Source organism: Callithrix jacchus, chromosome 10 (assembly GCF_049354715.1).
Source record: "Callithrix jacchus isolate 240 chromosome 10, calJac240_pri, whole genome shotgun sequence".
Classification (NCBI taxonomy): domain Eukaryota; kingdom Metazoa; phylum Chordata; class Mammalia; order Primates; family Cebidae; genus Callithrix; species Callithrix jacchus.
The window spans coordinates 46,416,243-46,441,488 of record NC_133511.1 but is presented as its reverse complement, the minus strand read 5'-3'; positions in this window follow the sequence as shown (position 1 = coordinate 46,441,488).

Here is a 25,246-nt window from a genome sequence, read left to right as displayed (position 1 = left end):
ATTACCTTTTATGATGTAGGTAGGCCTCATGCAGTCAGCAGAAGGCCTTAAGAGAAAAAGACATGTCCCCAGAAGAAGAGGGAATTCTGCCAGTGAACTGGCTTTGGACTTGAACTGTAACTCTTCTCAGAGTCTCCAGTGTGCTGGCCTATCTCATCAGGTAGTGGGCTTGCTGTACCTCCACAGTTGCCTAAGCCAGTTTCTTAAAACAAATCTCTCTGTCCACATATAGCATCCTGATCATTCTGCTTCTCCGGAGAGCCCTGACTAATGCTGTATTCCTTGGGATGTGGCCACTGGCATCTTAGGAATGCGCATACAAGCTCTAATTATTGTCAAAATCCTGAAAACACATTTTATCAAACAGTCATTTGAAATACTCATTTCTTCCCTGTGTTGAAGGTGAGTGGTAGGTGGAGGTGTGCCATTTATTGTGGTGTTATTTAAACTGATCTCACTTAGCATGGGTCAAAGAAAAGAAGCTGGTGCTGTGGGGGCTACATCTCTAGTGACAAAGGGACAGGCACCAGTTTGGTGTTTTTTTTTTTTTTTTTTTTGAGATGGAGTCTTGCACTGTCGCCTGGGCTGGAGTGCAGCAGCGCGATCTTGGCTCACTGCAACCTCCGCCTTCTGGGTTCAAGCAATTCTCCAGCCTCAGCCTCCTAAGTAGCTGTGATCAAGGCGCCCTCCATTACGCCTGGCTAATTTTTGTATTTTTAGTAGAGATGGGGCTTTACTATGCTGGCCAGGCTATTCTCAAACTCCTGACCCCATGATCTGCCTGCCTCGGCTTCTCAAAGTGCTGGGATTACAGGCGTGAGCCACCACCCAGCCAGTTTTGTGTTTTTCTAACAAATAATACACTTTTAAATTTTCTATTTTGGAATACTTAGCACTTTCAGCTTCAAAGTGCCCTGCAAGAAGTAATTAAAATATCCTCACAACACAGTGAGGAGACAGTGGGTGTTATTACCATTTTATGTCTGGTAAGAATGAGGTAATAAGTTTGTGATACCTTTGAAGATGTGGATGGAGACCAAACCCTCAACTCACTGACACCTAAGTCTCTGTCTCCTTATCGGGCCTTGCTTCTACTGAAGAAAGTCACGGGATCAAAATTCTTCTTTTTTTTGGAGACAGGGTCTCACTCTGCTGCCCAGGCTGAAGTGCAGGGGCACAGTCATAGCTTACTGCAGCCTTGATGTCCCCAGGTTCAGATGATCTTCCACTTCAGCCTTACAAGTGGCTGAGACTACAGGCATGAGTCATCATACTTGACTAATTTTTCTATTTTTGGTAGAGATGTGGAGTTTTGCCCTATTGCCCAGGCTGGTCTCAAATTCCCGGGCTTAAGTGACCTCCCAAAAGTGCTGGGCCAGGTGTCACTGGAAATACTCTGCACATATTACCTCATTCAGTTCTTCCAACAGCCCCATGGAGCAGATGAGATTATCAGTCATACTTCACAGACAAGAAACTAAGACTCAAGAGGTTAAAATGTTTTCTCAAGGGAGCAGAGCTGGGAAGTGAGAGTGCTGGAATTTAAACTCAGGTCTTGTTTGCTCTCAATCCCATACCTGTACCACCACGCCCTAATGCCTTAGATGAATACTGAGACTCCGCTGGGGAACAAGAGCTTCAAGGCCAGTGATTCCGAGCCTTAGAGATTTTGAGTACTCTTGGATTGTAATCAACATAAGAGCAAGGCTGGCTTTCTCACTACTGCAGTCATTAAACAGTAAATCCCCATTGCCTTCCTTGTCCAGTCCCTGGTAATCACTATTCTACTTTATGTCTCTATGAATTTGTCTTTTAGTTAATTCTTTCTCTGTCTTATATTTTGGTTTTGAATGGCTAGTAGTAAGTGCCAAGCCTGGTTGAATGATTATGAAGATCATCCATGCTCAGGGGAGATAGAACGCCCTTTTCTATTACCCAGGAGGGAAGACGGGGTCCAAATGGTGGAAGACAGAAGACAGAAAATAAGATGCACCAAGCAACTTCTCTGAGTTAGGCCTGGGCTTGCGCTCTCCTACAATGGGGCTAGTGTCATATATAATGGGCCCAGGAGGGACTTAGCATGGCAGTGTGACTTGCCCAAGGTTGAAAGTACAGAGCTGGGATTTGAAGTTAGGTCTGACTCCTAGTCTAGTGCATTTCCTTTCCTCCCCGCACTTCCCACAATTACAGTTTTATTACAAAGCAGGAAATGTATTCTTTAAAATATACATGCAGAGCTGAGTGTGGTGGTTCGTGCCTGTGATCCCAGCTACTTGGGAGGCTGAGGCAGGAGGATCACTTAAGCCTGGGAATTCAAGACTGCAGTGAGCTATTATTGGGCTACTGTACTCCAACAACAGGGCAAGACCCTGTCTCTAAAAGAAGTGAAAATAAAAAAGGATATAATTTGGTGGTTCTTTAGTACATTAATAATGTTATGCAACCATTACTACTAATTTTAGAATATTTTCATCACCCTAAAAAGAAACCCCATACTCATTAGCAATCAGTCTCCATCTCCTGCATGTCTGGCACCTACTGACTTTCTTTTTTTTGGAGTGCTTTACTCCCTTTTATTGATGAGTAATATTTTATTGTATGACTATATCACATTTAAAAATGTATTCATCAATTGATGAGCATTTGAATTGTTTCTGCTTTTTGGCTATTAAGAATAATGCTTCTGTGAACATTTGTGTACAAGTTCCTGTGTAAACATATTTTTATTTCTCTTGTGTATATACCTAGGAGTAGAATCGCCACGTTTATTTTGAGAAACTTCCAGACTGTTTTTCAGAGTTTTCCACCAGCAGTGTGTGAGGGTCCTGATTTCTCTGAATTCTTGCCAACATTTGTCATTGTCTGTCATTTTAATTTTAGCCATCCTGGAGGATACAAAATATTCTGTCATTGCAGTTTTGATTTGTATTTCCCTAATGGTTGTTGATACTAAGCATCTTTTAATATGCTAATTGGCCACTTGCCTATCTTTTTTTTTGGAGAAATGTCTGTTCAAATCCTTTGCACATTTAAAAATTGTGTTATTTGTCTTTTTATTGTTGTAAGAGTTAAAGAACTCTGCATTTGGATTCTGGTTGCACATTCTTTACCAGATATATGATTTGCAAATATTTTCTCCCATTCTGTGGATTGTCCTTTCACCTTCTTGACAGTGTCCTTGGAAGCACAAAAGTGTTTAATTTTGTTGAAGTATAATTTGTTTACTTTTTCTTCTGTTGCTTGTGCTTTTGGTTCCTTATGTAGGAGACCATTGCCCAATCCTAGGTTTCAAATATTTGCTTCTATACTTTCTTTTAAAACTTCCTAGTTTTAGCTCTCACATTTAGGTCTATAATTCATTTTCCCCCCTCTTTGAAAAAACTTATTATTATTTTTTTAGATGGAGTCTCGCTCTGAGGCCCAGGCTGGAATGCAGTGGCATGATCTTGGCTCACTGCAACCTTCACCTCCTGGGTCCCAGTTCAAGCAGTTCTCCTGCCTCAGACTCCTGAGTAGCTGGGATTATGGGCACATGCCACCATACCCAGCTAATTTTTGTATTTTTGGTAGAGGTAGGGTTTTACCATGTTGGCCAGGCTGGTCTTGAACTCCTGACCTCATCATCTGCCCGCCTTAGCCTCCCAAAGTGCTGGGATAAGTGTTGGGATTACAGGTGTGAGCCACTATGCCCAGCCTAGACTAATTTTTGTATATTGTGTGAGGTAGGGCTCCAGATTCATTTTTCTCTTGGAGTTATCTGGTTGTTCCAGCACCTTTTATTGAAAAAATATATTCTTTCTTCATTTAATTGTCTTGGCACCCCTGTCAAATTAATTGACTATACAATAAATAAGAGTTTATTTCTGAATTGTCAGTTTTGTTTCATTAATCTGTGTGTGTATCCTTATGCCATTACCTATATCTTGATTATTATAATTTTGTAGTAAATTTTGAAATTGGAAAGTATGAGTCATCCAAACTTGTTTTTCTTTTTCAAGATTGTTTGAGGTATTCTGGGTTCCTTGTATTTTTATGTTAATTTTAGGACAAGCTTCCTAATTTCTGCAAAAAACACAGCTGAGATATCGATAGGAATCGTGTGGGATCTGTAAATCGATTTGAATAGCATTACCATTTTAACACTATTAAGTCTTCCAATCCACGAGCGTGGGATGTCTTTCCATTTATTCGGGCCTTTAATTATTATTTTTTGCTCAGCATAGTTTGGCTATTCTGGGTCTTTTGTGGTTCTTAGAAATTTTAGGACTATTTTCCCCATTTCTGTGAAGAATGTCATTAATATTTTTATAGCTGTTGCAATGTATCTATATATTGCTTTGGGTGGTTGAAACATTTTAACAATATTGATTTTTCCAATCTCTGAAAACAGAGTGTTTCTCCCTTTGTGTCTTCTGCAGTTTTTGGCATCAATGCTTTATCTTTCATTTCTTTATCCCATCTGTAGTTATTGTAAATGGGAGTACTTTTTCAGGTTGTTTGCTATTGGCTTATAGAAATTCTCCTGGTTTTTATATATTAATTTTGTATCCTGCAAATTTACTAAGTTTGTTTATCAGTTCTAATGGTTTTTTGGTGGAATTTTTAGATTTTTCCAGATAGAAGATTATATTGTCTGCAAGTGAGGATAATTGACTGCTTTTCTGAGTTGGGTGTTCTTTATTTCTTTCCCTTGACTGATTGCTCTAGCTAGGACTTCCAGTATTATGTTGAATAAGTTCGGTAAAAGTGGACATCCTTGTCTTGTTCCATATCTTAAAGGAAAAGCTTTCAGTTTTTAGTGTATTAGCTGGGTCTGTTGTATATGGCTTTTATTGTATTGAGGTATGTTCCTTGTATACCCAGTTTTTTTGAGGCTTTTTTTTTCATGAAGCAATGTTAAATTTTATCAGAAGCTTTTCCAGCATTAGTTGAAATGATCACATAGTTTTTGTCCTTCATTCTGTTGATATAAGGTATCAAATTAATTTATTTACATGTGTTGAACCATTGCATTCCTGGAGTAAATCTCACTTGGCCATGATGAATGATATTTTTAATGTGTTGTTGAATTTGGTTTGCTGGTATTTTGTTGAGTATTTGTGCATCACTATTAATCAGGGATGTTGGCCCATAGGCTTTTTTTTTTTTAATGCGTCTTTGGTATTTGGTGTCAGGGTAATACTGGCCTCTCAGAATAAGCTTGTAAGTGTCGTTTCTATTTCTCAGGACAATTTGAGTAGAATTCCTATTAGTTCTTCTTTAAATGTTTGATAAAATTCAGCATTGAAGTTATTGAATCCTGGGTTTTTCTTTGCTGGAAGACATTTAGTCTATTCAGGTTTTGGATTTCTTCATGGTTTAATCTTTGCAGGATGTGTACATCCAGATATGTATCCATTTCTTCTATGTTTTCCAATTTATCAGCACATAGTTGCTCATGTTTTTTTCCGAACATCTCTTTAATGATCATTTGAATTTTGCAGTATTGGTTGTAATGTCTTCTTTTTCATCTTTAATTTTATTTATTTGGGTCTTCTCTCTTTTTTCTTGGTCTGGCTAAAGTTTGTTGATTTTATTTATGTTTTCAAAAAAACCAACGTTTTGTTTTGTTGACCTTTTGTGGGTTTTTTTTGGTTTCAATTTTGTTTATTTTAGCTGATTTTTATTATTTCTTCTACTAATTTTGGGCTTAATTTGATCTCCTTTTTTTAGTTCTTTAAGATGCATCATTAGATGATTTTTTGAAGTTTTTCTATTTTTTAAATGTAGATGCTTATTGCTCTAAATTTTCCTCTTAGTTCTACTTTTGCTGTAACCCATAGGTTTAGGTATGTTGTATTTACATTTTCATTTGTTTCAAGAAATTTTTTGATTTTCTTCGTAATTTCTTCATTGACCCACTGGTCATTCAGAAGCATATTGTTTAATTACTATTTATTTGTATAGTTACCAAAGTTCCTCTTGTTATTGATTTCTAGTTTTATTCCACTGTGGTCAGAGAAGATACGTGATATGATTTCAGTTTTTTTGAATTTCTTAAGACTTATTTTGTGGCCTAACATATGGTCTTTCCTTGAGAATAATCCATGTGCTGAGGAGAAGAATAGCTGCTCCAGTGTTGGGGGCATCTGTGTTTATAATTTTTATATCCTCTTGCTGAATTGACCACTTTGTCATTGTAGAATGATCAACTTTTTCTCTTTTTTGTAGTTTTTTCTTGAAATCTAATTTTTCTTATATAAGTACAGATCATTAGGTCTTGTTTTTTTTTTAAGTATTTGTTTAACCTCTCTGTCTTTTGATTGAAGTGTTTTGTCTATTTGCATTCAATATTATTATTATTGATAAATAAGGACTGTTCCTGTCATTTTGTTTTTTTTGTTTCTGGTTGTTTTGTGGTCTTCTCTTTCTTCTGTGGGCCTTTGATTTTTTAAACAATATTTTGTAGTTTTCAATGTATGAGTCTTGCATCTGAGTTTAGTAAGCCAGTGTTCCAGATATCCTATATCTATCCTATTTTCAAATTTCTATAGTCTGACATCAGACTACATGCGCCAGTTTTCATGTCCTTTGTTTGTCACTGTAGCCAGGCCATATAGATCTCATGCCCAAATCACAGCAACACTCTGTAATGTGGATCACTATCTATGCTATGACTTGGGGGAAGGATGGATCTTAAAGCAAATTCCCTTACTTCAGACTCTTGATTATTCTACCTGGCTCTGCTTATTTGTTTTGCTTGCTTTTTAAACACTACAAATAATTCAAGAGAAAAGACCCAAAAACACAAGGGATAAAAATTTATTATAGCCAATTTCTGCTGCCATATTAATGACTCCAATTATAGCACACAGCCTATAATATATCTGCAGTAAAGGGGAAAATGTCAGGAAACCATCTTGGAGCAAAATAATAGATATAATCATAGCTGAAATGTAATTTTAGGTTTGGAATTAAGTCAGCAGAGTTCTCTGAGTTCATGGCTTTCTTCAGTAAACACCATCATTATGTATTATTGTTATTTACTAGATAAAGGAAGGAAGATAAAAATCCTGAGTCTTCATAAAATATATGGGTTATGGGGCTGTCATATCAGTCCTGACACCTTATCTCTCCTCTTCAAGTGTCCAAGAGGCTGGTGTTATGTGGCAGGTTTTTAGTCTATCTTTCTGATGAGTTTGATGACATCTTCACATCTGGGCACAGAATGGTGGTTTGAGCCTACTTTTCCCAACAGTCTGAGCTGCTTCTGTATTACTTCTGGAGGAAAACCTCCAAATGGCTAAAGATGTCCAGAACCTGCTATGCTCAGGAATAAAAGGTGCTCTCCCCAAGGCTTCCTCAGAGGTGGTGCAACGTGGGAGGGAGGGTAGGCAAAGGTGGAGTTTCACGTTCCCAGTCTCTTACAAGGTGGTCCCTGGGGATATTTACTTTAATTGGGGTCTGGACCTCTGTTTCCTTCTCTCTAAAATTGAATTTACCTCCTGCATTGCTGGAGGTGATGATTAAGTTAATGTCTGTGAGGCATTTATCAAGCATGTGGACACACAGGAGGTGCTCAATACATGCTTATTTTATTCATTTTTTTTCTTTCAGTTGAGTCAAAAACACACTGCAGCCATTGATCCAGAAAAGAGACAACAGTGGATGGTGGCTATGGGGTTGCAGCCATGAAACCAAGCAGGGCCATGTGAAGAGGTTCAGAGCATGGACTCTGGCATCAGAAAGCCTGAGTTTTAATCCTGGCTCTACTACTTAATAGTTATGTGACTTAATGAAGGTTAGCTAACCTCTTTGAGCCTCAATTTTCTCATTTTAATGAAAGGAATGGCAGTAGTATTTCAGAGTGAGGTGTGTCTTTGCTTGCTGTTCCTTTGGTACTTACATATGAAGGTTCTAGCTTCCTGCCCATGACCAGTCTTCCAATCTTTTGCCTTCCCCACCTCTGTTTTGCCTGGAATGCTGTTTGCACTCCTCTCCTGGGATGACTGGACTGTGGCCAGGTTGAGATGGTGACCATGAGCCCCCTTTGCTGAGGTACAGTTACCCATTCTGTACATTCTGTGGTGGTTGTCAGCATGGGATCTGGGTCAGTCACACCTACATGAAGTCTAGGCTATCATTTACAGCTGGTGACCTTGGTAAATGGCATTATCTCTGAATCCTCATTTTCTCATCTATAAAAATGGAGCAATATCTAATTTGCTTCATGGGCTTGTGGTGAACTTTAGTGCTGGAAAATATTTATTGAGCATTTAGTCTGTGCTTGGCATTATGTGCTTTATAGGAATTTTTTCATTGGATTCTCACACCAACTCTATGAGATTGATACTAATATTATGATTTTCATTATACAGATGAAGAAACTGATGCTCCAAGGTCACATAGTTATTATGACACCCACATCTTTCTGACACCAGAGGTAGCCTCTCACCCCTGTAATGAGAAGACATGTGCAAGAACTGAGAACAAAGTAAACATTCATGAGAAGCTATTACCTGTGATAAATATAATACCTGGATTGTGGTGGGTGGGAATGACACTTCTTCAGCTTTGGGGGATAACCAAATGCCCTGAGGATGGAAGCCGGAGCCTGCCTCAATCCCTCCCACTCTCTCCTGCTGCATCTGCTCTGCTAGTGATCATCCTACACTCCTTGGATAGTAACCAAGGGAGAAGGCCACCCTGCAGCCACATAGCTGCTGCTTCATGAAGAACATACCTGGCTAGCTCCCTGAGGGCTGAATAAAAGCAAATGAGTAAAGCAAAACAGTCAGTTAATCGGACTCTACTCAAGCGAGGTAATTGTGTGAGAATGAACTGAAAGAGATACAGGTAGAGACCAGTTTATGGTCAATGTTGGATTTTCTACCCACTGACTATGGAATGGGTTGGGCCTAATGAGTGTTTGCAAAGGTTCTTTGAAATTCCTGAGAAAAAAGGCTATGCCCTATTTCTTAAGGAGTTTTACTATTCTCATTGATCTGTTTGTCTGCCATTGGAGATGGAGGGCAATTAAATAATTTGTGCATGTCATACATGCAATACACCTCTTTGTATCCTCACTGCCTAACTCATTGTTCCCTCTGTATAATGGAGCTCTATAAATGTCTGTTTTCATTAATAAAGGTGAGGAGGGCTCTGATCTGGTTTTCCTTATTGCCTCTGATGTTCTTCATTCAGATCCCTTCTTCTGACTACTGGATGTGTAATTATGAGGTGTTATGCATGTTTACATGGGGAGCGGTGTGGGGGACGGAGGTGGTGAAATGGAGAGGAATAAATCACTCTTCTATTACTTCTTCTACATATTAGTCAGAGTATATAATGGTCAATGCATATGAGCGCCTAGCATTAAGGACATGAGTGTATGTGTTGATGAAAGTGTACTGCACTGCATATTACAGATTATAAACTCAGTATTATCTCTGATAATTTAAAAATAATTGAGTGTGTCAATGATTAAACTCTTGGTTCCCAGCTTTCTATACTAAGCTTTGGGGCTGGGATGCTACAAATCACCATTCTCCTTTGCTAACTGCTCACTGGTTGACTTTGCCAGTAGAGGGCGCTAGAGGAGGGCTGGAGGAAGAAAAAGAAACAGGGCCCTTCTCTTTGGCTTCCTATGCCTCTCAGATACTCCAGCAATGCTGCTTCATCTTGGCAGTCCCAGTTTGTTTCAGTGGCATCAGCTGAATCCAATTAGTGTTTTCCCAACAATTGCAGAATCAGCCTCACAGCAATTCTCCATGGCTACTTAACAATCTTTAAAATATATGCACCTAACAACAGAATGAAAACATATATGAGGCAAAACTGATGGAATTGCAAGGAGAAACATGGTTCCACCATTATAATTGAAGACTTTGACACTCTTCTATCAGAAATGAACGATTCAGTAGGCAGAAAGTCAGCAAATACATAGCTGACCCCAGCGACATCATCAGTCAACTGGATGTAAATAAAATCTACAGACTACTTCATCTAACAACAATAGCAGAATACACAGTCTTTTCTTTTTTTGAAAAAAATTATTATACTTTAAGTTTTGGGGTACATATGCAGATCATGCAGGTTTGTTACATAGGTATACACGTACCATAGTGGTGGTTTGCTGCATTCATCACTCCGTTATCTACTTTAGGTATTTCTTCTAATGCTATCCCTCCCCAATCCTCCACCCCCTGCTATTCCTCCCCTAGCCCCCCACCCCCCAGGCCCTGGTGTGTGATGTTCCCCTCCCTGTGTCTGTGTGTTCTCATTGTTCAACACCCACTTATGAGTGAGAACATGCGGTGTTTGATTTTCTATTCTTGTGTCAGTTTGCTGAGAATGATGATTTCCAGTTTCATCCTTGTCTCTGCAAAGAACATGAACTCTTTTTTATGGCTGCAGAATATTCCGTGTTATATATGTGCCACATTTTCTTTATCCAATCTGGTTTGCATGGAAAATTCACCAAGATAGACCGCATTCTGGTCCATAAAACACACCTTAGCAAATGTAGAAGTATAGCAGCTGTACAGTATTTGGTCTCAGAATACAATAGACTTAAACCAGAAATTGATACAAGAAAGATAGCTGGAAAAACTCAAAATACTTGGAGATTAAACAACACACTTTTAAATAACATATGGGTCAGAGAAGAAAAATATCAAGAGAAATTTTAAAATATTTTGAACTAAATGAAAATGAAAATTCAACTTATCAATATTTGTAAGATGCAGTGAAAGCAGTTCTTAGAGAAAAATTTATAGCACTGAATACATATATTAGAAAATAAGAAAGATCGAAAATAAATCATTTAAGCTTCCATCATAGGAAAAGAGAAATAGGAGAGCAATTAAAATCCAAAAAATTTAAACAGAAAAGCAATAAAGAAAACAAATGAAACCCAAAGCTGGTTCTTTTAAAATATCAGTAAAATTGATAAGCCTCTGGCTAAGATGAATAAGAGAGAGGTGAGAGAGAGAGAGAGAGATACTAATTACCAATATCGGAAACAAAAGAGAGAAAATTACTACAGATTACATAAACGTTAAAAGAATAATTGGGTCAGGCACTGTGGCTCACATCTGTAATTCTAGCACTTTGGAAGGCCAAGACAGGCAGATCACTTGAGGCCAGGAGTTTGAAACTAGCCTGGCCAACGTGATGAAACCCCATCTCTACCAAAAATACAAAAATTAGCCAGGCTTGGTGGTGTACACTTGTAATTCCAGCTACTTGGGAGGCTGAGGCATGAGAATCACTTGAACCCAGGAGGTGGAGATTGCAGTGAGCTGAGATTGCACCACTGCACTCCACACTGAGTAATAGAGGGAGACTCTGTCTCAGAAGTATAAAAAACAATTAGTGAATCCTATCCATAGCTCTATGGCCACAAATTTGATAACCTGGATTAAATGGACCAATTCCTTGAAAGAAACAATCTGCCAAAACTCACAAAAGAAAAAATAGACAATTCAAATTGGTCTGTATTTATTTAAAAATTGAATCAATAATCACCTTATCAAACAGAAAACATCAGGCCCAGATGGGTTCAGTGAATTCTATCAAAAATTATAGAAGAAATCATGCCAATTCTCTATCATCTCTGTCAGAAGAGAAAATACTTCCTTGCTCGTTCTATGAGGCCAGCATTTCTATAATACTAAAACAGTCAAGGACATTACAAGAAAAGAAAACTACAGACCAGTATCTCTCATAAGTATGGATGCAAAAATCCTCAACAAAATATTAGCAACTCAAATCCATCAAAATATGAAAAGAATTATATGCCATCACCAAATGGGATTTATCCTAGTTATGCAATGCTAGTTCAAAATATCAAAATTGATACAATTTATCATATCAACAGGCTAAGAAGAATTGCATGATTATATCAATAGATACAGAAGGAGTACTGAACAAAATCCAACACTCATTTATAATAAAAATTCTCAGTAAACTAGAAAAAATTGAGGAGAACTTCCTCAAATTGATAACAAATGTCTAAGAAAAACCCTATAGCTGGATGGATCCAAGATGGCCAAATAGAAACAGCTTGGGTGCAGTAGGTCTCCACACAAAAATTCACACAAATCTGGGCAGCCATTACAAGTGGCACCTGGAATGCCTGGGAGACAGAGCTACGCATTCAACTGAAAAAAAGGGGACTGAAACGAAGCCAGGAGATCTGGCTCAGCAGGTCCCACCCCGACAAAGACCAGCAACCTGAAACACTAGAGTGAGAGTTTTGCAGCAAGCGCAGCTGGATCCAGGATGGTCCAGCTCTGTGGGGGAAAGGGCATCTGCCATTACCAAGGTAATCCATCACTACTGAGGCAGTCCACCATTACCAAGGCAATCCACCATTACCAAGGCAGTCTGCCATTACCGAGGCAATCCACCATTACTGAGGCAGACAACCATTACTGAGGTAGTTCTAACTATACCTCTGTAAACAAAACTGCAAGAAAGTTTACACAGCAGCTTGGCAGAGCCCACAGCAACTCATTAATGCCTCTGCTGGCAGACTGTGACTAGGCTACCTCCTTACTGGGCAGGGCATATCTGAAAAGGACAGCAGCATGTCAGGAACTTATTTTAAAAAAAGCCTCACCTTCCCAGGACAGAGCACCTGAGAAAAAAGGTGGTTATGAGTTCTGCTGAAGCAGACTTAAAGGTACCTGCCAAGCAGCTCTGAATAGAACAATGGAGCTCCCAGCTTAGCACTTGAGCCCCTATAAGGGACAGATGGTTTCTTCAAGCAACTCCCGACCCATGTATATCCAAAGACACACTTCTTAAAGGAGAGTTCAGGCTGACATCTGGCAGGTGTCCTTCAGGGACAAAGATAAAAGAAGAAGAAACTTGCAGCAACCCTTACTGTTCTGTAGCCACCGCAGGTGATCCCTAGGCAAGCAGGGTCTGAAGTGGATCCAGCAGTCCTACAGCAGAGGGGCCTGACTGTTAGAAGAAAAACTAAAAAACAGAAAGAAAGAATTTCAACATCAACAAAAAGGACGTCCGCTCAGAGACCCCATCCAAAAGTCACCAACTACAAAGACCACAAGTAAATAAATCCAGAAGGATGGGAAGAAACCAGCACAAAGTGGATTAAAACACCCAAAACCAGATTTCCTCCTCCAAGGGATCACAATTCCTCACCAGCAAGGGAACAAAGCTGGATGAAGAATGGGTCTGATGAATTGACAGAAACAGGCTTCAGAAGGTGGGTAATAACAAATTTCTCTTAGCTAAAAGAACGTGTTCTAACCCAATGCAAAGATACCAAGAACCTTGAAAAAAGGTTTGACGAAATGCTAACAAGAATAAACAGCTTAAAGAAGAATATAAATGACCTGATGGAGCTGAAAAATAACACGAGAACTTTGAAAAGCATACACAAGTTGCAATAGCTGAATCAACCAAGCAGAAGAAATGCTATCAGAGATTGAAGATCAACTCAATGAAATAAAATGAGAAGGCAAGATTAGAGAAAAAAAAGAGTGAAAAGAAATGAACAAAACCTCCAAGAAATAAGGGATTATGTGAAAAGACCTAATCTACCTTTGCTAGATGTACCTGAATGTGATGGAGAGAATTAATCCAAGCTGGAAAACACTCTTTGACATATTATCCAGGAGAACTTCCCCAAGCTAGCAAGGCAGGTCAACAGTCAAGTCCAGGAAATACAGAACACACCACAAAGATATACCTCAAGAAGAGCAACCCCAAGGGACATAATTTTCAGATTCACCAGGGTTGAAATGAAGGAAATAATGCTAAGGGCAGCCAGAGAGAAAGGTCGGGTTACCCACAAAGGGAAGCTCATCAGAATCCCAGTGGATCTCTCAGCAGAAACCCTACAAGCCAGGAGAGAGTGGGGGCCAATATTCAACATCCATAAAGAAAAGAACTTTCAACCTAGAATTTTATATCCAGCCAAACTAAGCTGCATAAGTGAAGGAGAAATAAAATCCTTTATGAACAAGCAATTGCTGAGAGATGTTGTCACCATCAGGCCTGCTTTACAAGAGCTCCTGAAAGAAGCACTAAACATAGAAAGGAACAACCAGTACCAGCCACTATAAAAACATACCAAATGGTAAAGAGCATTGACACAATGAAGAAACTGTGTCAACTAATGGGCAAAACAACCAGCTAGCATCAAAATGGCAGGATCAAATTCACACATAACAATATTAACATAAATGTAAATGGGCTAAATGCCCCAATCAAAAGACACAGACTGGCAAATTGGATAAAAAGTCAAAACCCCTCTGTGCTGTATCCTGGAAACCCATCTGATGTGCAAGGCCACACATAGGCTCAAAATAAAGGGATGCAAGGAGATTTACCAAGGAAATGGAGAGAGAAAAAAAGAGTTGCAATCCTAGTCTCTGATAAAAGGGGTTTTAAACCAACAAAGGTCAAAAGAGACAAAGAAGGTCATTACATAATGGTAAAAGGATCGATGCAATAAGAAGAGCTTATGATTCTAAATGTATACACACCCAATACAGGAGCACCCAGATACATAAAGCAAGTTCTTAATGACCTACAAAGAGACTTAGACTCCCACACAATAATAGTGGGAGACTTTAACACTCCACTGTCAATATTAGACAGATCAATGAGACAGAAAATTAATGAGGATATCTAGGACTTGAACTCAGATCTGGACCAAGGAAACCTAATAGACATCTACAGAACTCTCCACCCCAAATCCACAGAATATACATTCTTCTCAGCACCACGTCACACTACTCTAAAATTGACTACAGAATTGAAAGTAAAGCACTTCTCTGCAAATGCAAAAGAACAGAAATCATAACAAACAGTCTCTTAGACCACAGTGCAATCAAATTAGAACTCAGGATGAAGACACTAACTTAGAACTGCACAGCTTCATGGAAACTGAACAACTTGCTCTTGAATCTTGACTGGATAAACAATGAAATGAAGGCAGAACTAAAGATGTTCTTCAAAATCAAGAGAATGATGACACAGCATACCAGAATCTCTGGAGCACATTTAAAGCAGTGTCTAGAGGGAAATTTATAGCACTAAATGCCCACATGAGAAGCAAGGAAAGATCTAACATCAACACCCTATCATCAAAATTGAAAGAGCTAGAGGAGCAAGATTAAAAAAAAAAACCTCAAAAGCTAGCAGAAGACAAGAAATAACTAAGATTAGAGAAGAACTGAAAGAGAGACACAAAAACCCTTCAAAAAATCAATAAATTCAGGAGCTGGTTTTTTGAAAAGATCAACAAAATAGACAGATTAATAACAAAGAAAAGAGAGAAGAATCAAATAGATGCAATAAAAAATGATAAAGGAGTTATCACCACCAATTCCACAGAAATACAAACTACAATCAGAGATTACTACAAACAACTCTATGCACATAAACTATTAAACCTGGAAGAAATGGATAAATTCCTGGACACTTGCACCCTCCCAAGCCTAAACCAGAAAGAAGCTGAAAGCCTGAATAGACCAATAACAAAGGCTGAAGTTGAGCCTTCTGAAACTATTCTAAACAATTCAAAGAGAGGGAATCCTTCCCAAATCATTTTATGAGACCAACATCATCCTGATACCAAAACCCTTCAGAGACTCAACAAAAAAAGAAAATCTTTTTTTTTTCTTGGGCCAATATTCATGATGAACATAGAGGCAAAAACCCTCAGTAAAATACTGGCAAACTGATTGCAGCAGTACATCAAAAAGGTAATCCATCATAATCTAATAGGCTTCATCCCAGGGATGCAAGGCTGGTTCAACGTATGCAAGTCTATAAACGTAATTCACCATGTAAACAGAACCAAAGACAAAAACCACATGATTATCTAAACAGATGAAGAGAAGGCCTTCGACAAAATTTCAACAGCCCCTTATGCTAAAAACTCTCAATAAACTAGGTATTGACAGAACATATCTCAAAATAGTAAAAGCTATTTATGACAAACCCACAGCCAATATCATACTGAATGGGCAAAAACTGGAAACATTCCCTTTGAAAACTGTCACTAGGCAAGGATGCCCTCTCTCACCACTCCTATGCAATATAGTATTGGAATTTCTAGCCAGAGCAATCAGGCAAGAAAAAGAAATAAAGGGTATTCAATTAAAAAAGAGGAAGTCAAATTGTCTCTATTTGCAGAGGACATGATTGTATATTTAGAAGACCCCATCATTTCAGCCCAAAATCTCCTTAAACTGATAAGCAACTTCAGCAAAGTCTCAGGATACAAAATCAATGTGCAGAAATCACAAGCATTCCTGCACACCAATAACAAACTTAGAGCCAAATCAAGAACAAACTGCCATTCACAATTGCTACAAAGATATAAAATATATAGGAATACAACTAACAAAGGATGTAAAGGACCTCTTCAAGGAGAACTACAAACCACTGCTCAAGGAAATAAGAGAGGACACAAACAGATGGAGAAACATTCCATGCTCATGGTTAGGAAGAATCAATTTTGTGAAAATGGCCATACTCCCCAAAGTAATTTATAGATTCAATGTTATCCCCATCAAGCTGCCTATGATTCTCTTCACATAACTGGAAAAAACCACCTTAAACTTCATATGGAACCAAAAGAGAGCTTGCATAGCCAAGACAATCCTAAGCAAAGAGAACAAAGCTGGAGGCATCATGCTACCTGACTTCAAACTGTACTACAAGGCTATAGAAATCAAAACAGCATGGTACTGGTACCAAAACAGAGATATAGACCAATGGAACAGAACAGAGGCCTCGGAGGCAATGCCACACTTCTACAAGCATCTGATCTTTGACAAACATGACAAATCAAGCAACGGGGAAAGGATTCCCTGTTAGATAAATGATATTGGGAAAACTGGCTAGCCATGTACAGAAAGCAGAAACTGGATCCCTTCCTGACACCTTACACTAAAATTAACTCCAAATGGATTAAAGACTTAAACATAAGACCTAACACCATAAAATCCCTAGAAGAAAATCTAGGCAAAACCATTCAGGACATTGGCACAGGCAAGGACTTCATGACTAAAGCACCAAAAGCATTGGCAAGAAAAGCCAAAATAGACAAATGGGATCTAATTAAACTCCAGAGATTCTGTACAGCAAAAGAAACAATCATTAGAGTGAACCAGCAACCAATAGAATGGGAAAAAATTTTTGCAATCTACCCATCTGACAAAAGGCTAATATCCAGAATCTATGAAGAACTCAAACAGATTTACGAGAAAAAAACCAAACAAACCCATTCAAAGTCAGCAAAGGACATGAACAGACACTTTTCAAAAGAAGACGTATCTGAGGCCAATTACCATATTAAAAGATGCTCATCATCACTGGTCATAGAGAAATGCAAATCAAAACCACATTGAGATACCATCTCATGCTAGTTAGAATGGCAATCATTAAAAAATCTGGAGACAACAGATGCTGGAGAGAATGTGGAGAAAAAGGAACACTTTTACATTGTTGGTGGGAGTGTAAATTAGTTCAACCATTGTGGATGACAGTGTGGCGATTCCTAAGGACCTAGAAATAGAAATTCCATTTGACCTGGTAGTCTCATTACTGAGTATATACCCAAAGTATTATAAATCATTCTGTTATAAAGACACATGCACATGTATGTTTATTGAGGCACTGTTTACAATAGCAAAGACCTGGAACCAACCCAAATGCCCATTGATGATAAACTGGACAAGGAATATGTGGCACATATACACCATGGAATACTATGCAGCCATAAAAAATGATGAGTTCGTGTCTTTTGTAGGGACATGGATGAATCTGGAAACTATACTTCTCAGCAAACTGACAAGAACAGAAAATCAAACACCACATGTTCTCACTCATAAGCAGGTGTTGAACAGTGAGAACACATGGACACAGGGAGGGGAACATCACACACTGGGGTCTCTTGGTGGAGATAGGGGAAGGACAGCAGTGGGTAGGGAGGTTGGGGAGGGATAACATGGGGAGAAATGTCAGATATAGGTGATGGGAGATGGAGAAAAAAAAAAAAGAAAAAGAAAAACCCTACAGGGAATATCATCCTTAATGGTAATACCTACTAAAAACGGTTCCTGCTAAGTTCAGGAGCAGGCAAGGATATCCCTTCTCACTATTCTTTTTCAACATCATACTGAAAGTCCTAGCTAATGCACTAAGACCAGAAAAAAACAAGTTACACTGAATGAGATGGAAGAAATAAAACTTTGTTTGCAAATGATATCATCCTCTGTGCAAGTAATCATTAAAAACTGACAAAAAACAAAAAATAACTTCTGAAATTTGTAAATTATTATAGCATGGCTGCAGAATACAAGATGAGTCAATTGCTTTCCTACATATAGCAAGGCTGCAGGATACATGATTAATATACAAAGCCAATTGCTTTAATATATACTGGCAATGAAAAAGCAAAATTTGAAATTAAAACCACAATGCCCTTAAATTAGCACACAAATACTTAGGCATAAATCTAACAAAATATGAATAAGATCTGTATGAGGAAAACTATAAAATTATGATGAAAAATATCAAAGAAGAACTAAATAAATGGAGAGCTATTCCATGTCTATGAATAGGAAGACTCAATTTTGTCAAGATGTCAGTTTGTTTCAACTTGCTCTATTATAATTATTATTTTTCTTCTTTTTAAAAAATTTTAATAGCTTTTGGGATACAAATGATTTTTGTTACATCGATGAATTGCATAGCAGTGAATTCTGAGGTTTTAGTGCACCTGTCACTAGAGTGTATGTTGTACCCAATATGTAGTTTATTTTATATCTCCTTCATCTTCTCCTTCTTCTGAGTCTCGAAAGTTTCTTATATCACTCTGTACGCCTCTGCATACTCATAGCTTAGCTCCCACTTATAAGTGAGAATATATGGTATTTGGTTTTTCATGCCTGAGTTACTTCACTTAGAATAATGGCCCCTAGCTCTATCCAAGTTGCTGCAAAAGACATTATTTTTTGCTTTTTATAGCTGAGTATTATTCCATGTTGTATATATACCACATTTTCTTTATCCATTCATTGGTTGATGGGCACTTAGGTTGGTTTCATATCTTTCTTTGTAATTGTGAATTGAGCTGCAATAAACGTACATGTGCATGTGTCTTTTTCATATAGTGACTTTCTTTCCTTTGCATAGATACCTGGTAGTAAGATTGCTAGATCAAATGGTAGATCTACTTTTAGTTCTTTAAGGAATCTCCATTTTTTTTTTGTAATAGAGATTTAACTGATTTGCATTCCCACCAGCAGTGTATAAACATTCCCCTTTACCACATTCATTTCAACATCTATTGTTCTTTGACTTTTGAATAATGGCCATTCATGCAGGAGTAAGGTGTCATTTCACGATGATTTTAGTTTGCGTTTTCCTGGTGATTAGTGATGTTGAGCATTTTTCTTTTTTTTTTTCTTATTTTTTTATTGCATTTTAGGTTTTGGGGTACATGTGCAGAGCATGCAATACAGTTGCATAGGTACACACATGGCAGTGTGTTCTGTTTGCTTTCACCCCTTCACCCACATTTGGCGTTTCTCCCCAGGCTATCCCTCCCTACCTCCCCCTCCCACTGGCCCTCCCCTTTTCCCCCCAATAGACCCCAGTGTTTAGTACTCCCCTTTCTGTGTCCATGTGTTCTCATTTTTCATCACCCGCCTATGAGTGAGAATATGCGGTGTTTCATTTTCTGTTCTTGTGTCAGTTTGGTGAGAATGATGTTCTCCAGATTCATCCATGTCCCTACAAACGACACGAACTCATCATTTCTGATTGCTGCATAATATTCCATGGTGTATATGTGCCACATTTTCCCAATCCAGTCTATCATCGATGGGCATTTGGGTTGATTCCAGGTCTTTGCTATTGTAAACAGTGCTGCAGTGAACATTCGTGTGCATGTGTCCTTATAGTAGAACGATTTATAGTCCTTTGAGTATATACCCAGTAATGGGATTGCTGGGTCAAATGGGATTTCTATTTCTAAGGCCTTGAGGAATCGCCACACTGTCTTCCACAATGGTTGGACTAATTTACACTCCCACCAACAGTGTAAAAGTGTTCCCTTTTCTCCACATCCTCTCCAGCATCTGTTGTCTCCAGATTTTTTAATGATCGCCATTTTAACTGGCGTGAGATGGTATCTCAATGTGGTTTTGATTTGCATCTCTCTGATGACCAGTGACGATGAGCATTTTTTCCATATGATTGTTGGCCTCATATATGTCTTCTTTCGTAAAGTGTCTGTTCATATCCTTTGCCCACTTTTGAATGGGCTTGTTAGTTTTTTTCCTGTAAATCTGTTTGAGTTCTTTGTAAATTCTGGATATCAGCCCTTTGTCAGATGGGTAAACTGCAAAAATTTTTTCCCATTCTGTTGGTTGCCGATTAACTCTAGTGACTGTTTCTTATATGTTTGTTGACCATTTATATATCTTCTTTTGAGAAATGTCTATTCATGTCACTTGCCTACTTTCTGATGGGATTATTATCATTTTTTCTTGATGATTTGTTTGAGTTCCTTGTAGATTCTGGATAATAGTCCTTTGTCACATGCATAGTTTGTAAATGTTTTCTCTTATTCTGTGGGTTATTTCTTTTCCTGTGCAGAGGCTTTTTAGTTTTATTAGGTCCCATTTATTCATTTTTGTTTTTGTTGCATTTGCTTTTGGGGTCCTAGTCATGAATGATTTGCCTAGGCCAATGTCCAGAAACATTTTTACATGGTATTTTTCTAGAATTGTTTTTATGGTTTCAAGTCTCATATTTAAGTCTTTGATCCATCTCGATTTGCTTTTTATATAAGGTAAGAGATAGGGATCCAGTTTCATTCTTCTACATGTGGCCAGCTGGTTTTCCCAGGACCATTTATTAAGTAGGCTATCCTTTCCCCAATTTATTTTTTTTGTATGCTTTGCTGAAGATCAGTTGATTGTAAAGATCTGACTTTATTTCTGGGTTTTCTATTCTGTTCCATTGGTCTATGTACCTACTTTTATACCAGTACCATGTTGTTCTGGTAGCTATAGCCTTGTAGCATATAAAGGACTTGAGGTCCAGTAATGCAACGTCTTTGCTTAGGATTGCTTTGCTTGTCTATATGCAGGCTCTTTTTTGTTTCATATTAATTTTAGGATTTTTTCCCAATTCTATGAAAAATAATGTTGGTGTTTTGATGTGAATTGCATTGAATCTGTAGATTGCTTTGGGCAATTAGGTCATTTTTACAATATTGATGCTGACAATCCATGAGTTTGGGATGTATTTTCATTTGTTTGTGTCATCTATGATTTCTTTCAGCACTAACGTTAGCTATTATAGATTCAACTATGATGCAATTCTAGTGCATCTATTGATGCAATCCTAATCAAAATACCAGATTTTGTGGATATCGACAAACTGATTCTAAAGTTTATATGTAGATACAAAAGACTCAGAATAGCCAACTCAATACTGGAGGAGAAAAATGAAGTTGGAATACTGACAATATCTGTCTTCAAGACTTATTATTATAAAGGTACAGTGATCAAGACAGGTGTGATACGGTCAAAAGAATAGACAGTTCAGTGGAACAAAATAGAGAGCCTAGAAATAGATCCACACAAATACAGTGAACTATAACTCTTTGAAAAAGGAGCAAAAGCAAAAAAATGGAGCAAAGATAGCATAACCCATTCAACAAATGGGGCTGGAAGAGCATTCACATGCAAAAAGGTAAATCTAGACACAGATCTTATACCCTTTATGGAAATTAACTAAAAATGGATCACAAACCTAGATGTAAAGTGCAAAACCACAAAACTCACAGAAAAAGGCATAGGAGGAAATCTAGATGACATTGGTTATAGCAATGACTTTTAGATAAAACACCAAAGGCATGATCCTTGAAAGAATGAATTGATAAACTAGACTTTATTAAAATTAAGAACTTCTGCTCTGTGAAAGACAATGTCAGAAGAATGAGAAGACAAGCTACATGGTAGGAAAACATATTTGCAAAATATATAACTGATAAAGTACTGTTATTTAAAATATACAAGAAATTCTTAAAGCTTAATAATAAGAAAACAACCAACTAAAAAATGGGCCAAAGATTGTAACATATACCTCATCAAAGAAGATGTATTGATAGCAATAAGCATATGAAAAGATGCTCCACATCATTTCATCAGAGAAATACAAGTTAAAAAACGATGAGACCACTACACACCTATTCGAGTGGCCAAAATCTAGAATACTTACAACACCAAATGCAGGCAAGTAAGTGGAGAAATAGGAATTCTCATTCATTGTTGATGGGAATGCAAAATAGTACTGTTAATTTGGAAGACAGTTTGGCAGTTTCTTACAAAACTAAATGTATTCCTACCAAAGAATCCAGCAAGTATACTCCTTGGGATTTACACAAAGAGTTAAAAACTTATGTCCAAATAAAAACCTGCACATGGATGTTTATCTTAGCCCTGTTCATAATTGCCAAAACTTGGAAGAAACAAAGATGTCTTTGAGTGTAAATGGATAAATAAACTGTGATATATCCAGACGGTAGAATATTCAGTGCTAAAAAGGAATGAGCTACCAAGCCACAAATACACATGCAGGAAATGTAAAGGCTCATTACTAAATGAAAAAAGCCAGTTTGAAAAGTTTACTTACATAGCATATGATTCTAATTGTACAGTATCCCAGAAAAGGCAAAACTATGGAAATAGCAAAATGATCAATGGTTGCAAAGGGTTTAATAAGTGGAGCACAGGGGACTTTTAGGGCAATGAAGCTATTCTGTATGATACTATAATGGATACATGTCCTAATACATTTGTTTGAATTCATATCATAGAGTGTACAACACCATGAGTGAACCCTAATGTAAACTATGGGCTTTGGGTGACAATGGTGTGTCATTAATTGTAACAAATGTGGTACTCTGGCAGGAGAAGTTGATAATGGGGAGGCTGTGTATGTAAAGAAGCAGGGGGCATATAGGAAATATCTGTATCTTCTGCTTAATATTGCTGTGAATTAAATGTGCACTAAAAATAATCTATTTTAAAAGAACTGATGTGGTAGTTAGTGGCATAGATGATTACACTCTGACTGATACCCTGAGTCTTAGAAAATCGTAAGAGCTCTAATAATAAGTTGCTCTTTTTTTTAGGGGTTGGTGGTTCCTCTCTGGGTATCCACATTTCAGGTTCCATGGAGCAGATAGATATTTGAAGAGGCACTGTTTGTTCCAGAATATTTGGGGAGATCTCATAGGTAAATTAGGGGGAAGATCTTTCAGTGGAGGATGGAATTAGAAAATATCTCTTTTCTAATCTTTTGAATGGTTTCTCCAGGGTTTTAAGATAAAAAACTGGAAGAGGCTTCAAAGACCACTTCATTAAATGTCTTCATTTTGCAAGGGAAGAAATAAAAGTTCAGGGAGGTCAGTGTTTGCTTGTGTTTATACAGTTAGTTAAAGTCATTATCTGGACTGGAACTCATGTCCCTTGATGATTGTATCTGCATTTGTCACCACAACACACTGTATTTTAGTTATAAATTCGCCTTGGCTTTGCATGGGCCATTTTCAAACCAGATCTCAGACACATCTTATCTTCAGGTGATGTTGGCCATGAGGGGTTGGTTGTACTTTCTAGATTTAGCAAGCAAAGAATATGGCTCTTCAGGGCCAGATTGTGGTATGTATCTTGTATTTTTTCTCTCAGAAATCCATGTCTTAGATGCTGCTGAGAAATGATGTTATGACTGTAGAGAATATATAAATTTTCTTTGCTTGGCATCTTGCCTTCTGATATGGTTTGGCTGTGTCCCCACCCAAATCTCATCTTGAATTGTAGCTCCCACAATTCTCATGTGTTGTGGGACCTGATGGGAGGTAATTGAATCAGGTGGGCAGGTCTTTCCCATGCTATTTTCATGATAGTGAATAAGTCTCATGAGATCTGATGGTTTTATAAAGGGGAATTTCCCTGAACAATTTCTTTTCTCCTGTCTGCTTCTGTGTCAGATGTGCCTTTCACCTTCTGCCATAATTGTGAGGCCTCTCCAGCCATTGGAACTGTGAGTCTGTTAAACCTTTTTTGTTTGTAAATTGCCCAGTCTCAGGTATGTCTTTATCAACAGCTTGAAAGTGGACTAATACACCTTCTAAGTGCTCAGGTCACTCACCTTGAACATTTTTTGTCTTTAGCTATAGTCACTCACCAGGTGAGCTCATCTAGTCCTGACTTTAAACTCATTCTATAATCTAGATTTAAGTTTCCAATCCCAACCTTTCCCCTACTTTTCAGACACTTGTTACCAACTGCCTATGTATCATTTCTCCATGGATGCGATAGGATCTCAGACTTGACATGCCTGAAACCCAACTTTTCGTCACTCTCACAATCCCTAAGCCTGCTTCTTCTCTGTGATTCTCCATCTGTATAAATGGTGCCACAATTCATCTAGATACTCATGTCAAAAAGCCTTGGAATCTTCGTTGACCTTCACCTTTCACATCTAACTCATCTGTAAACCCTATGGGTTTTATCTTCAAAGTATATCCAGAACCTAACTTCCTCCATTGCTCCACCCTACCTTGCCTGGATTACTTTAGTGGTATCCTAACCGGTCTTGTGCTTCCAGTCTTGTCATCCTTCATTCTATTCTCACAGAACAGCCAGACTGAACCTTTAAAACTGTAAATCAGAGAAGTATAAACAAACATGGTGAACCCTGTGTATACTCCAGCTTGCTGCCTGGGAGCACTTTCTGAACTATAGTGTGTGAAAGAAGAATCCAAGCAGTCTTGCTGAGTTGAGAAGAGATGGAAGTTTGTAGAGACTGAAGGAGCTACAGTTTGCAAGGCAGACTAGGGAGGAGGAAAAGTAAGTCGCACAGAGCAAGAATTTGCATAGTGGTCTGTTTGAATCTGTTGCTGAATGCCAAACTATGACCTCACAGAGTATAATTCCAAGAGGCCAGGCAAAGAATGACTGGAGTCCTAGAATTTGAAAAATTTCCAGAGCTTGCACAAGGCCAAAAGATGTTTGTGTTCTGATCAGCAAGGGGAAAATATTTTTGAATTCCTGGCGCATTCAGTGAAGACCTCAAAAGGATAATCCTTAGTTGTGGGGCTATCTCAGCCCTAGAGTATAGGTTCCTTTTGACCCCCCCCAACGAAACTTAACAAGGCTTGAAAGGATCAGGCTGAACTTTAAGTGACTTGCCT